Below are 13,678 nucleotides of genomic sequence, written 5' to 3' on the forward strand. Positions count from 1 at the left end.
ATTCACTTCTTCCTGAATATTTAGTTATTAGTTTTGATCTCCTTGTAACCATATTTCTGTAATGTCTTCAAAATCATACCCATTAACTGTATTATGCCATTATTTATTTATTTTGTTCCAAATACTATGCACATTCAAGTAAAGACCACTAATTTTGATGCTATTTCCTGCTTTTTTTTGTATACAATCATAGAGTCACTTAGATACAAAGCACAGAAAAAGACCCTTTGGTCCAATTCATCTATGCTGACCAGATATCCTAAATAAATCTAATCCCATTTCCAGCATTTGGTCCATATTCCTCTAAATCTTTCCTATTCATATACCCATCCAGATGCCTTTTAAATGCTGTAATTGTACCAGCCTCTACCTCATCCTCTGGCTGCTTATTCCATATATGCCCCTTTTAAATCTTTCCCCTCTCATCTTAAACCTATGCCCTCTGGTTTTGGGCCCAACCACCTTGGGGAAAAAACTTTGTTTATTTACCCTATCTATGCCCCTCATGATTTTATAAACCTCTATAAGGTCACCCCTCAGCCTCCAACATTCCAGGGAAAATAGCCCCGGCCTGTTCAGCCTCTCCCTGTAGCTCAACTGTTTTACATCTATCACTTCCTGCTTCAACTGAGTCCTAAGACTCTTCTTTAAAATCTGCGACCTCTACCACCTTTCAAGGATAAGGGCAAAGAATGAGTGGGAAAGTCATCACCAAACTGTTGTCCTCGAGCCGCACACCTGCCTAACCAGGAATTATATCTTCATTCCTTCAATGTCACTGGGTCAAAAGTCTGAAGCTTCCTTTCTAACAGCACACTGGGTACCCTTATACCAAATCAACCTTAGCAAAGGCAACTCTTGACCACTGTCTCCAGGGGCAACTAAGGATAGACAATAGATGCCAGTAATGTCCAAATCTCAAGAACAAAGGAACAAAATATGGCAGCTAATTCATACATAGCAAACAGCAATGAGATAATGACCTGATTGTCAGTTTTGAGACACCGATTATGGGTTAAATGTTGGACAGGACTCGGGGAGATCTTGGTTATTTTCATTAAAATAATGATAAATTTTTTTTGTTTCATCACAAAGATTTCTCTAGTTAAACCTCATCTGAAACATCTCTAACAGGATTTAGAATAGCACCAGAATGTCATGAGGAAGCATTTGCTGACTGTGTATTATCCAGGATCAACACTCAGTGGGAAAAGAACTTAGTTGAACATGTGTTGCTGGTTAAAGCACAGCAGGTCAGGCAGCATCCAAGGAATAGGAAATTCGACGCTTCGGGCACAAGCCCTTCATCAGGCCTTGTGCCCGAAGCGTCGAATTTCCTATTCCTTGGATGCTGCCTGACCTGCTGTGCTTTAACCAGCAACACATGTTCAACTGTGATCTCCAGCATCTGCAGACCTCATTTTTTACGGGAAAAGAACTTAGATGAGAATTCTACAGGTGCTTTCTAAGGCCTCCAAGATGGGCAGAAGAACCAGCAATCCTTTTAACTTTTTCATGGGATCTGTGTATCACCAGTTAGGTCAGCCTCTATGTCCAGTTCCTAGTAACCCAGGAGAAGGTGATGGGCCATGGTTTTACACAACTGCAGTCCTGGGGATGTAGGAACACCCACACTGCTATTAGCTTTGGAGATCTGGAATGCTGATAGAGACATTGAAAAAATATATTTCCAAGTCAAGGTGGTGAGTGGCTTCGAGAGGAACTTGCAGATGGCAGTGTTTCCATTTAGCTGCTACCTTTGTCCTTCTAAATCATGGAGGTCGCAGGTTTGGAAGATGCATCAGAGGATCCTCAGTGAGTTACTGTAGTGTGCCTTGTAGATGGCACAGAGTGCTACCACTCTGCATTAGTCCTGAAGGCAGTGAATATTGAAGGTGGTGGATTTGGTGCCAATGCTTTGTCTTGGATGGTGTCAAGCTTTTTAATTGTGGTTGGAGCTGCACATATCCAGGCAACATGGGAGTGTTCCATCACACTCCTGACTTGTAAATGGTGGACAGGCTTTTGGGAATCAGAAAGTGTAGAATTCCTAGATTCTAAATGCTCTTGGTTCTAGTCATTTTCTGGTCAATGAGATTTCCCAGGATGCTGGCAGAGCTAGCTTCAGCTATGGTAATGCTATATATTTAAGCTTCCGGACTACTGAGAATATGTCTGTTTCCCATGAAATTATAGCAGGTTTTCAGGCATCAGAAAGCCCAGGCTGTGATAAATTCATTCTGGATCAGTGGTGCTGGAAGAGCACAGCAGTTCAGGCAGCATCCAACGAGCAGCAAAACCGACGTTTCGGGCAAAAGCCCTTCACCCGGGCAAAAGCCCTTCACCAGTGATAAATTCATGGCTACCCTCTGAGTATGGCAACCTCTTTTTTCTGACATACCGACTGCGTGGTCTCAAGCAAGCCTGCTTGGTTAGGCTGCTTAGCCTCCCCCTGCTGCTCTCAGGAAACAGGGTGTAGCTGCGTGCCCTAACCTCTTCTAGCAAAGCCTCCAGGGAGGGCTTTCTCTGTGAAGGCTGATGCTCCATGTAGTGATTGGAGTAAGGGCCAGGTGGACCTCATTAGTTATGACATCCTTGACTGGGGTTAGTAACCTAGGTCAATCAGGACACCCTGGATGACAGATATAAACAGGGGTTTCAGAGACTGTCCTCATTCTCTGACCTGGCTGGTCAAAACCCATCTGCTGTGAACATGTAAATAAAGGAGGCCTTGGTGTCGGGATGGTAGCCTCTGTGCAGTTATTTCACACTCCCCTTACCCATTGTCTTCAGCAGCACTCTTACTGCAACCACAGGCAATTGACTGGCCTTGAAATTGTTGCTGCCAATTTGCCCTTACCCTGCCCATTTTTTCTTATCAGACGATAATCCCAAATGCAAATTTCATAATCAGACCCTTCTGGTAGGATTGAGCCAAAGATTAGAAACTCCTGAAATTTACCTATTCTTATCCTTTCCCATGACTTCGATAATAGTGTCAATATTTGCTTCTATCTAGGTGTTATCCTCAATTTTCATATTTAAATAAAATGTAGCTGTGCCATCTCCTCTCTCAGTTTCTTCAATGATGTTGGTTGCCATCTGAAAGTTGGTGACTTATCCACCTTCAACTTTACTGATTTTTTTTATGATACAGGCATTTCTGTAGCTAGCTTTAACAATGTTGTACTTTCCTCCAGTGCATTAACTTTCTCACTGCCCTCATCATTTGTAAAACATAATACAAAGTACTTAATTCATCCCATTACCTTAACTCTATTGTCCATGATTACATTCTCATCTCTGAGTTGTCCTGCTCTCTCTTTAACCAGAATCTTGCATTGCTAATTTGCTTTTGGAAGCATTCAGTATTTCGAATACAGTAGTACTTTGTTAGCTTTTTAATTACATCCTCTTTAGCGTCTAACCTTAGTTTTGATTTGGAGATGCCGGTGTTGGACTGGGGCGTACAAAGTCAAAAATCACACAACACCAGGTTATAGTCCAACAGGTTTAACTGGAAGCACACTAGCTTTTGGAACGTCACCTGATGAAGGATCGATGCTCCGAAAGCTAGTGTGCTTCAATTAAACCTGTTGGACTATAACTTGGTGTTGTGTGATTTTTAACCTCAGTTTGTCCACGTCGAACCATCTTGCTTTATTCCTCATGGCTTTCTTTTGAACTGCAAGTTATCATAATTATCCCTGCTAAATTCACAAATAATGAAATGTGCAAAGACTTTGTGCCTAAGGATATATTTTGCTGAGAATTCAATTTCAGAAACAAAGAACAGAAATTCATTCTTCAGTGTGCCTGATCATCACAAACACAAGCTGACTTCCTGACACTCTGCCAAGCCTGTCTTCTCCACCACGCATTGGCATTGTCAAAGTGAAGGAGTTCTCCTGGAGTTGTGACCAATATTTTTTCAGTGTGTTTTTTTTAACATACGATGTGGCCATGTTGGCTGGCTAGTGTTTATTGCCTATCCCTAGTATTTATTGCCTATCCCTAGTATTTATTGCCTACCCCTAGTTTATTGCCTACCCCTAGTATTTATTGCCTATCCCTAGTATTTATTGCCTACCCCTAGTTGCCTTTGAGAAGGTGGTGGTCTTCTTGAACCGCTGCAATCCACCTGCTGTGGGTGGACCCACAATGCCCTGAGGGAGGGAATGCCAGGATTTTGGCCCAGCGACAGTGAAGGAACGGTGTGATAGTTCCAATTCATTCAAACTCATTCAATTCATTTACCCATCCAGATGCCTTTTAAATGTTGAAATTGTACCAGCCTCCATCACTTCCTTTGACAACTCATTCCATACAGGCACCAGCCTTTGCGTGAAAATATTGCCCCTTTGGACCCTTTTAAATTTTTCCCCTGTCGCACTAAATCTGTGCCCTCTACTTCTGGATTCCACTACCACAGGGAAAAGACCTTTTCTTTTTACCCTATCCATGCCCCTCATGATTTTATAAAACTATAATGTGGTCACCCCTCAGCCTCCAATCCTCCATGGAAAACAGCTCTAGCTCAAATCCTCCAATGCAATATCCTTATAAATCTTTTCTGAACCCTTTCAAGTTACATAACATCCTTCCAATAAGAAGTGGACGAAAACTGCACACAATATTCCAAAAGTGGACTAACCAATGTCCTGCACAGTCTCAACATGACCTCCCAACTCCTATACTCAATGGTCTGACCAATAAAGGAAAGCCTACCAAACGCCTTCTTCACTATCCTATCTACCTGTGACTCCACATTCAAGGAAATATGAACCTGCACTCCAAGGTCTCTTTGTTCAGCAACACTCCCCAGGACCTTACCATTAAGTGTATAAGTCCTGCTCTGATTTGCTTTTCCAAAATACAGCACCTCACGTTTATCTAAGTTAAACTCCACCTGCCAATCCTCAGCCCCTTCTTTCAAGAAGGAAGTTTGCTGTCCTCACCCTGTTTGACCTACACGTGACTCCAGCCTCATAGCATTGGGGTTGACTCTTTCCTGCCCTCTGGGCAATTAGGGATGGGCAATAAAATGCTGGCCTGGGAGGGAACTCTCACATCACCTGAATGATATCTTTTTAAATGCACAATTAGCTGTCAGGTCTTAACTGCCCCGAGGTAATGAAAGGCGCTACATAAATGCAAGTTCTTTTTTCCCCCCGATCTTTAAAGAGTTCCCCAGTCACCTTCGATATTGTGAAGGTTCAAATGTTGTGACGGTCTGCCAGACCTCCAGTGGCTCTCTAACCCGCAGCGTTAAAGCTGGCCTGACTAACCGTTCTCGGTTCTTGAAAATATTTTTGTCGCTCGCTTCGAGGCGTTCACTTTTTACCAAATTCCGAAGCTACCTCAAGAAGTTCCACCCACTTAGTGCCTTTAGTACCAGTTCGCCCACGCGGCTTACAGCTCGGGAACAAGAAGCCGTTCAAAAAACAACAGGAAAGGAAACCGTGAACAATTCCGACCAATTACACCGTGTATAAACTTTTCCATTGCCTGTAGCTTGACATGATCAGAAGTTGTTGTCAGAAATCGTAGTAACGTCTTTGGAGGTCATTTGTAATGGAAGTCTGGTATTAAAACGGAATCCTCTGCACAGCCAACTGATATCTAACCCTGACTGATTAAACTGCTCTCCCGGGAGTTCAGAGCAAAGTTTTCCTGAGACTTATTCCAAAAACCAAAAAAAAACGAATTGGAGAATTGAGACGAGAACGCGCGCATTCCTAGGCAAGGGCAGAATTGGTGAGTCAGTGAATTGTGTGAGTGCATGTAGCCTTTTTCCCGTCCCTTTCCCAAAAGGATTCCAGAGAGCAATATAAACTCCACTCCCTTACCCCTGCAAACCCATCACCCCGCACACTCACCCCAGCAAGTGCAGGGTGATGGTACTCCGGGTTTGAAACAATACAACGAATGAGAGCTGCTCTCCAGCTTTTCCACAATCATGGTCATGAAGCCTTGTGTTTCCCACCCCACTTCACTCACCGCCAGTCTGGTTGGCTCATCCTTGTTCAGAAATCGAACGGGTTCCTTAAAGGCTTCATTCTATCTCACTACAACAAAATAGCTCTGTGCAGGAGGTCTGGTGAAATGGCAAATCAGTATGCAGGGAAAATATTGGAAAGATTTGGAGGGTCAGTATCAATCCCCACATGTAGAGGCAAGGATTAATCCGGGATAATTAGCATGACTTTGTCAGGGGAGATTGTCAGACAGATTTGATTGAGTTTTGAAGGAGGTGATTGGATGGCTAAATGCGAGGTATTGCATTTTGGTACAACACATACGGTGGAACTTATACAATTAATGGTAGGGCCTTGGGTAGTGTTGTAGAACAGAGGAACCCAAGGGTTCAGATACATAATTCCTTAAAGTTAGCGTCACATATAGACAGGATGGTTAAAAAGGTGTTTGGCACATTTGAAACGTTGATTTTCCTACTCCTCAGATGCTGCCTGGCCTGCTGTGCTTTTGCAGCACCACTCTGATCTAAACACCTTGCCTTCATTGCCTTGTCCTATGAATATAGGAGTTGGGAAGTCATGTTGTGGTTGTACAGGACCTTGGTGAGGCCTCTTCTGGAATACTGTGCCTATTTTTGGTTGTCCAGTTATAGGAAGGATATTATTAATCTAGAGAGGGTTCAGATGAGATTTCCCAGGATATTGCTGGGTATGGGAGGTTTGAGTTATAAAGAAAAGCTGGATAATCTGAGACTTTTTTCACTAGAATGTAGAAAGTTGAGAGATGACTTTAAATAAATTTATTAAATCATGAGGGGTATAGATAGGGTTAATAGTAGGTGTCTTTTTCCTCGGATGGGGGATTTCAAGCCTGGGGGGCACATTTTTAAGGTGAGAGGACAGAGATTTAAAAAAGACAAGGGGGCAATTTTTTTACACAGAGGGTGGTTTGCATGTGGAATGAACTTCCTGAGGACGCGATGGAAGTGGGCGCAATTACAATGTTTAAAAGATCCCAACACTGACAGTATTCTGCTTTTATATGCACGCACTCTATGTTTAAAATAGCTATTTGGTGACCAGCTGGTTTAATTGTACTCACCTAAAAGGGCCAATGTGATGCTTAAGATAACTTGCATTTATAAACTTCTGTTAGAATTGTAGGTCTTGTTATGTAACATAAAACATAGTTTGTACTCCCTGGGCTGGATTTCTTCCTAAATTAACATTTATTTTCAATAACAATAATGTATCTACAAAATACCTTGAAGGTAGCAGAGCATGGCAAGGTTCTTCATGGCAACATTATAAAACACATTGGACACTCAGCCACAGAGGAAGATATTAGGGCAAGTGGCTAAAAGCTTGGTCAAAAGGGTAGGGTATTAATCAGTGTAGTTAAAAAGAGGAAAGTGAGATAGAGAGACATCAAGAACTTGGGGAGAGATTTCAAGATCTTAAGGCTTGGACCTTTAGGGTAGAGCCATTAATGCTGGAGCCATTCAAATTGGGAATTTGTAAACATCCCGAATTAAAAGACCGGAGGTATCTTGGAGGATTGTAGTGTTGGAGAGATTGCAGAGGTGGGTAAGAGCTAGACCATGGAGTGTTTTGAAAGCAAGGATGAGAATTTTTAAAAATGAGTCATTGCTTTAATGAGGGCACTATGGAACAGCAAACACAGTGGTGATAGCAGAAATGGCATTGTGAGGCTGCAGTTTTGAAAAACCTCAATTTTATAGAGGGTAAAATGTGACCCAGGGGTATGTTAGAATAGTCAAGTCTGGAGGAGATTCATGCATGGATGATGGTTTCAGCAGCTGATGAGTTGAGGAAAGGACAGAGGTGGGTGAAGTCATGCAGGTGGAAATAAGCCATCTCCATGATGGTGCAGTTATATAATCAGAAGCTCATCACGAGTTCTGTGAGACAACAAAGTTGCAAGCAGTTTTGGATAAAACCCATCAAAAATGAGGCAGGTTACCTTTTTGAATGAATTCAAAAAGGGTTAAGAAAAGTGACTGCAAACAGAACCATGAAGTTGTAACTATAAGGAAACACTGGAGTTCTTTTCTCTAAAGAGAAGAGGGCTAAGGTGTAATACAATAGAAATCCTTGAAATTATGAGGCAATTTGATAGGCAGACGTAGAGATCATGTCTCCACTTGTGCATAGTCAATAATAGGGATGCTGAGTCATCAGTAAGTTTCATGAGCACTTCAGGAATAATTTCCTCACCCAGGATATTGTTAGAACATGAATTTATTGCCATGTGATGTAGCTGAGGCTAATGGCATTGATGCTTTCAGGAGGACACTAGAGAAATACATGAGGGAGAAAAGAATAGAAGGATATGGCTCACAAAAAAAGAAACTGCTGAAAAGGCTCAGCACGTCTGGCAGCATCTGAGGAAGGGTCACTGAACCTGAAATGTCAGCTCTGATTTCTCTCCACAAATACTGCTAGAGCTGCTAAGTCTTTCCAGCAATTTCTGTTTCTGTTTCTAATTTCCAGCATCCATAGTTTATTCAGTTTTGAGAAGGATATGGCTCTTCTGGTGTATTAACAACAGCATGAGGCAGTTGGCTGTAATGGCCAGTTTGTGTGCTGTAAGTTTTATCTATGTAAGATCAAAAGCTCAACTGGGTGATTATACCACTAAGCTCTGCAATAGATAGCGTACATTTAGGTCTTTATCTGTACTTAACTGGAACCGACAGGCATGAGAAAGCTGATCAGACACTTAGATAAATTGTTGTCTTTTTGGAGGCTTTATGTGGTTGCATTTTGTTTCCTCTAACATCTCTGCAAGAATGACTTGAAAATCTGGTCTTATAACAAAACATTTGATAGCTTCAATATTTAGTTTTCTTCTGTGAGATACGGGTGTCACTGGCAAGCCCAGCACTTGTTGCCCATCTGTAATCGCCTTTGAGTAGCTTGCTGGGTCATTTCAAGGAACAGCTGGAAGTCAATCACATGGGAGTCACTCGAAGGCCACACCAGTTAATGATGGTAGATCTCCTTCACGAAAGGACCATTCCTGAGACTGGCTATGTCATAGAATCGTAGAGTCATACAGCATGGAATCAGGCACCTTGGTCTAACTAGTCCATGCCAACCGTGTTCCAAATCTAAATTGGTCCTGCCTGACTGCTCCTGTCCTATGTGCCTCCAAACCTTCCCTATTCATGAACTTATCCAAATGTTTTTTAAATGTTGTTACTGTACCTGCATCCACCATTTTTTCTTGTAGTTCATTCCACACATGAACTACTTTCTGTGTAAAACAAACGCTCCTCATCTCCTTTTTTATATCTTTCTCCTCTCACTAAAAACATGCCCCCTAGTTTTGAACTCACCCACCTTAGGGAAAAGACATTTGCACTTCACCTTATTGATGCCCCTTATGATTGTATAAATTCTATATTGTCACCCCTCAACCTCCTATACTCCAGTGAAAGAAATCCTAGCCTATCCAGCCTATCTTTATGACTCAAACCCTCCATACCCAGCAACACCCTGGTAAATCTTCTCTGAAGCCTCTCTAGTTTAATAATATCCTTCTTGGTGACCAGAAGTGCACACAGTACTCCAGAAGAGGTCTCACCAATGTCCTGTACAACCTCAACATAACATCCCAACTCCTATACTCAAAGATCTGAGCAATGAATGCAAATGTGTGAAACACCTTCTTAACCACCCTGTCCACTTGTGTCACAAATTTCAAATGATTATGTACCTGAGCCCTTAGGTCTCTCTGTTCCACAACACCATGCCTACCATTAATTATATAAGTCCTACCCTTGTTTGTCCTACCCTTTTTTCACTGGAGCATAGGAGAGTGAAGTTTATAAAATCATAAGGGTATAGATAGAGCTTATGGTATGTGTCTTTCCCTAGGGTGAGGGATTTCAAGACCAGGAGGCACAATTTTAAAATGAGAGGAGAGAGATTTTAAAAAAGACTAAGAGACATTTATTTTTGCACAGAGGGTGGTTCATGTATGGAATCAACTGAGGAAGTGGCGGATTTGGAAATTTGGCTAAGTACCCAAACAGGAAAGGTTTGCAGTGATATGGGCCAGGAACAGGGACTAGTTTAGTTTGGGATTATGTTCAGCATGGACTGGTTGGACTGAAGGGTCTGCTTCTGTGCTGTATCACTCAGACCTCCAACGTTTCTTCTTCTGTAATGTGAAAACTATTTGTTTCCTTGAGTTCCCTAGCCTCCATTTCTTTCTCCACAGTAAAATACTGATGCAAAATATTCATTTAATATCTCTCCTATCTCTTGAGGTTCAACACAAAGACAACCTTGTTGATCTTTAAGGAGTGATTTTTTGCCCTTAACCTCGTGGATTATCCTTAATTTTATCTGCCAAATCTACCTCATAGCCCCCCTTTGCCTTCCTGATTTCCCTCTGTGGAATGGCTCTACACTCTTTATTGTCTTCAAGGGATCCATTTGATCCCAGTTGTCTATATCTAAGATATAATTCTTTTTTAATCTTGATTAGAACCTCAATATCTTTATTCCTTGTTCCCTAATCTTACCAGCCTTACCTTGCACTCTAACAGGAACATAATGCCTCGGAACTCTTCTTATCACGTTTTTCAAAGTCTTACACCTGCCAATAGTCCAGTCCAATCAATTTTTGTAAGTTCTTGTATTCCAGACTCATTAATCAGATTTACACCAGGGATTTCGACCTGTTTACACCTCTGGATTATTATTTCTGTGCCATCACCCCCACCACCTCCCCTGTGGAGAGTATCTTTAAGAGTAATGATTGCTGCACACCACTGCTTTCTGTCAGTGCTCCAAACTGACTCTAACAATGTCCATGTGGTGATACATCAGGCTCGGACACAGTCGAGTAGAAGTTTGAAGAAAATCTTTATACTAGTGGAAGTTTAATGTATTTATTGACATTACAATAATTGTAAGTTGCAGAAGAATGGCAACTGAGCTTTCTCCGCGTGTTTCGCTTCAAGACCGACTGAAGAACATGCGTGGGGAGCAATAGGACCCTCTCCAGAGACGGGGAGACCATTTATCACTAGAATTAGTTCGCCAATTAAATCCAGGGGCGAGTATAGTGGCCCGTGGAATATTTGCAGAGCAATTAAAGTTTAATAAAAGAATATATACAGACAGAATGGTATATAAAATGACAAATATTGGCGCAACATGATTAATAGTAATTGCAATCAGTTTATGAAGATCACAAAGACAACCCGCGGTATACAAGTGGGACTTGTTACTTTGGGAACATGGTCGGCGTGGACTAGTTGGACCGAAGGGCCTGTTACCATGCTGTATGACTCGATGGCTCCATATATCAGGAAAATCGTAGAATGGTATGATCTGTTTCAGTGAGGCAGTGAGTGAATTTATGAGAAAGGTGATAGTGTAATGCAGTATTTCTTACTGTTCCAGGTATAAAATGAGCATGTCTCAGCAAACACTTGGGATGATGGTTTTTTTATCTGTTGCAATCCCTGTGGAAAACATTCTCAAATGAAGTAGTTAAGGCAAGAGTGTTTGTCCCGTGAAGATATTTTATCTGACACACAATGGGGTGCCATATGGAACTTAATAGGTTCATCTATCACAGCTTAGTAAATACGGCTGGAGAAAGTGAGGACTGCAGCTGCTGGAGATCAGAGTCGAGAGTGTGGTGCTGGAAAAGCACAGCCGGTCAGGCAGCATTGAGGATTAGGAGAATTGATGTTTCGGGCATAAGCCCTTCATCAGGAATTTTATGTTGAAGAACATATGCCCGAAATGTCCATCTTCCTGCTTCTGGGATGCTGCCTGACCAGCTGGGGTTTTCCAGCACCACACTCTTCGATTTAGTAAATGCGGTGCCAAAATTAGCGATTAACCAAATGTATTGTAGAAAGTCAAATTCATCAGGTATCCTGGAATTTTCTTTAACTTTCAGCAAGATTTCAGAAAGATGGGAAGGGACGGTTAAAGGTGTCAGATACATGGCTTCCACGGGCAGTGGGCAAACTCACTTACCCCGGAGCCCACTGCCATCCTCGGAGGGCACTTTGCAAAGCGTTCACCTAAAGTGGCGTCCGAAATATTCATCCAACCCGAACATCCAAGAATCTCAACAGCGGTCATTGTTGGCGCAGCCGGCGACGTTAACATCCCTAAAATTAGTAATTCCTAGGCGACTCCTTGGAGATGAATGCATATTGTTCTCTGGAGAATTGGGCAGTTCGCTCTCCTGATAATGTTTGAATCTACCATACCTACTACACACAAAAAGAAGCACAGCCGAATACACACACTCTGAGTTGGGGATGCAGTTATTTTAGCTGAACACTCAGCTGGTCTGTCTGCAGCAGAATGCAATTTTTCACAATACATGTTCCTATCCAGAATGCGCTGTAGAGTCAGTCTTGGGCTGCTAGTCTCTGCCTGGAATGTTATTTTCGTTTTGTTCGTCTCACTGGGACCTCCTTAGCTTTGAGTTTCATAATCGCTGTGCTTTCAGACTAGTGCGAGTTAAAGATTTAGCTAAACCCGCCACTATGTTTATATAATTCAACCCAATCGTTTGAAAGATATTTAGTCTTTTTCACTCAAAGTACAGAATCTGTAATTCAGGGTCTCCCTTTCGTGATTTTCCATGCTGTATGATTCTATGACTCAATATATCAGGAAAATATATCAAGGTCTACCTTTCGCTATTGTTTTTTTGAAGTTTATGAGACTCAGATGCTTGTTTCTATTTTCAAAAAAAACCTCCCAAAACATCTATTCAGGGCACTGAACGGCCCCCGCCAGTCCAAATGTGACTTCTGTCAGAATTTGGGATTTAAATTAAGTTAAATTTGGGATTTAAGAACAGAAAACGGTGGAAACACTGAGCAGATGGAGAAATGCAGCTGAATATTCCCTTTGCTAAGATTTCAGGTTTGTGACACCCAATGGGATTTTTACACTGGCCCGCGACTTCCGCTTGTTATTCAGTTCATGGTTAACACCAAGGTGAGTTGGACAATAAGAGATGGGTTTATCAGTGATTTGTGGTGAGCTGGAAGCGTCTATGGAAACAGAGTCCAGAATCTATTCATCCCTCTCCCATTCCGTAAAGTCGCTTAAAACCAAACATGCCTTTGGAGACACGCCCAGGGTTAACGTTAGAGTCCTGATCAGAGGGAGGCTGAGGGGTGCCCTTCTTGAGGTTTATAAAATCATAAAGAGCATGGAGAAGATACATAGACAAAGTTTCTTCCCTGGGGGTGGGCGAGTCCAGAACTAGAGGGCATAGGTTTAGGGTGAGAGGGGAAAGATATAAAAGGGACTTAAGGAGCAACTTCTTCACGCGTGTATGGAATGAGCTGCCAGAGGAAGTGGTGGAGGCTGGTACAATTGCAACATTTAAAAGGTATCTGGGTGGCTATATGAATAGGAAGGATTTGGAGGGATATGGGCCAGGTGCTGGCAAATAGCTCTAGATTAGGTTGGGATATTTGGACGGCATGGAAGAGTTGGACCGAAGGGTCTGCTTCCATGCTGTACATCTCTATGACTCTATGACTCCTGTCCTCGGGGTGGTTTGGTAGGAGCTCGGCTCATCTCTGCATTTAATGGGTGTGCCAATGACGTGACTCTGTACTAGTAGCTGAGTGGCGCCTCGGATCACAGGGAGGGCTCTGGGTTGTCTCTGTGTCCTC

The sequence above is a fragment of the Hemiscyllium ocellatum genome, chromosome 1 (genome assembly GCF_020745735.1).
Source record: "Hemiscyllium ocellatum isolate sHemOce1 chromosome 1, sHemOce1.pat.X.cur, whole genome shotgun sequence".
Classification (NCBI taxonomy): domain Eukaryota; kingdom Metazoa; phylum Chordata; class Chondrichthyes; order Orectolobiformes; family Hemiscylliidae; genus Hemiscyllium; species Hemiscyllium ocellatum.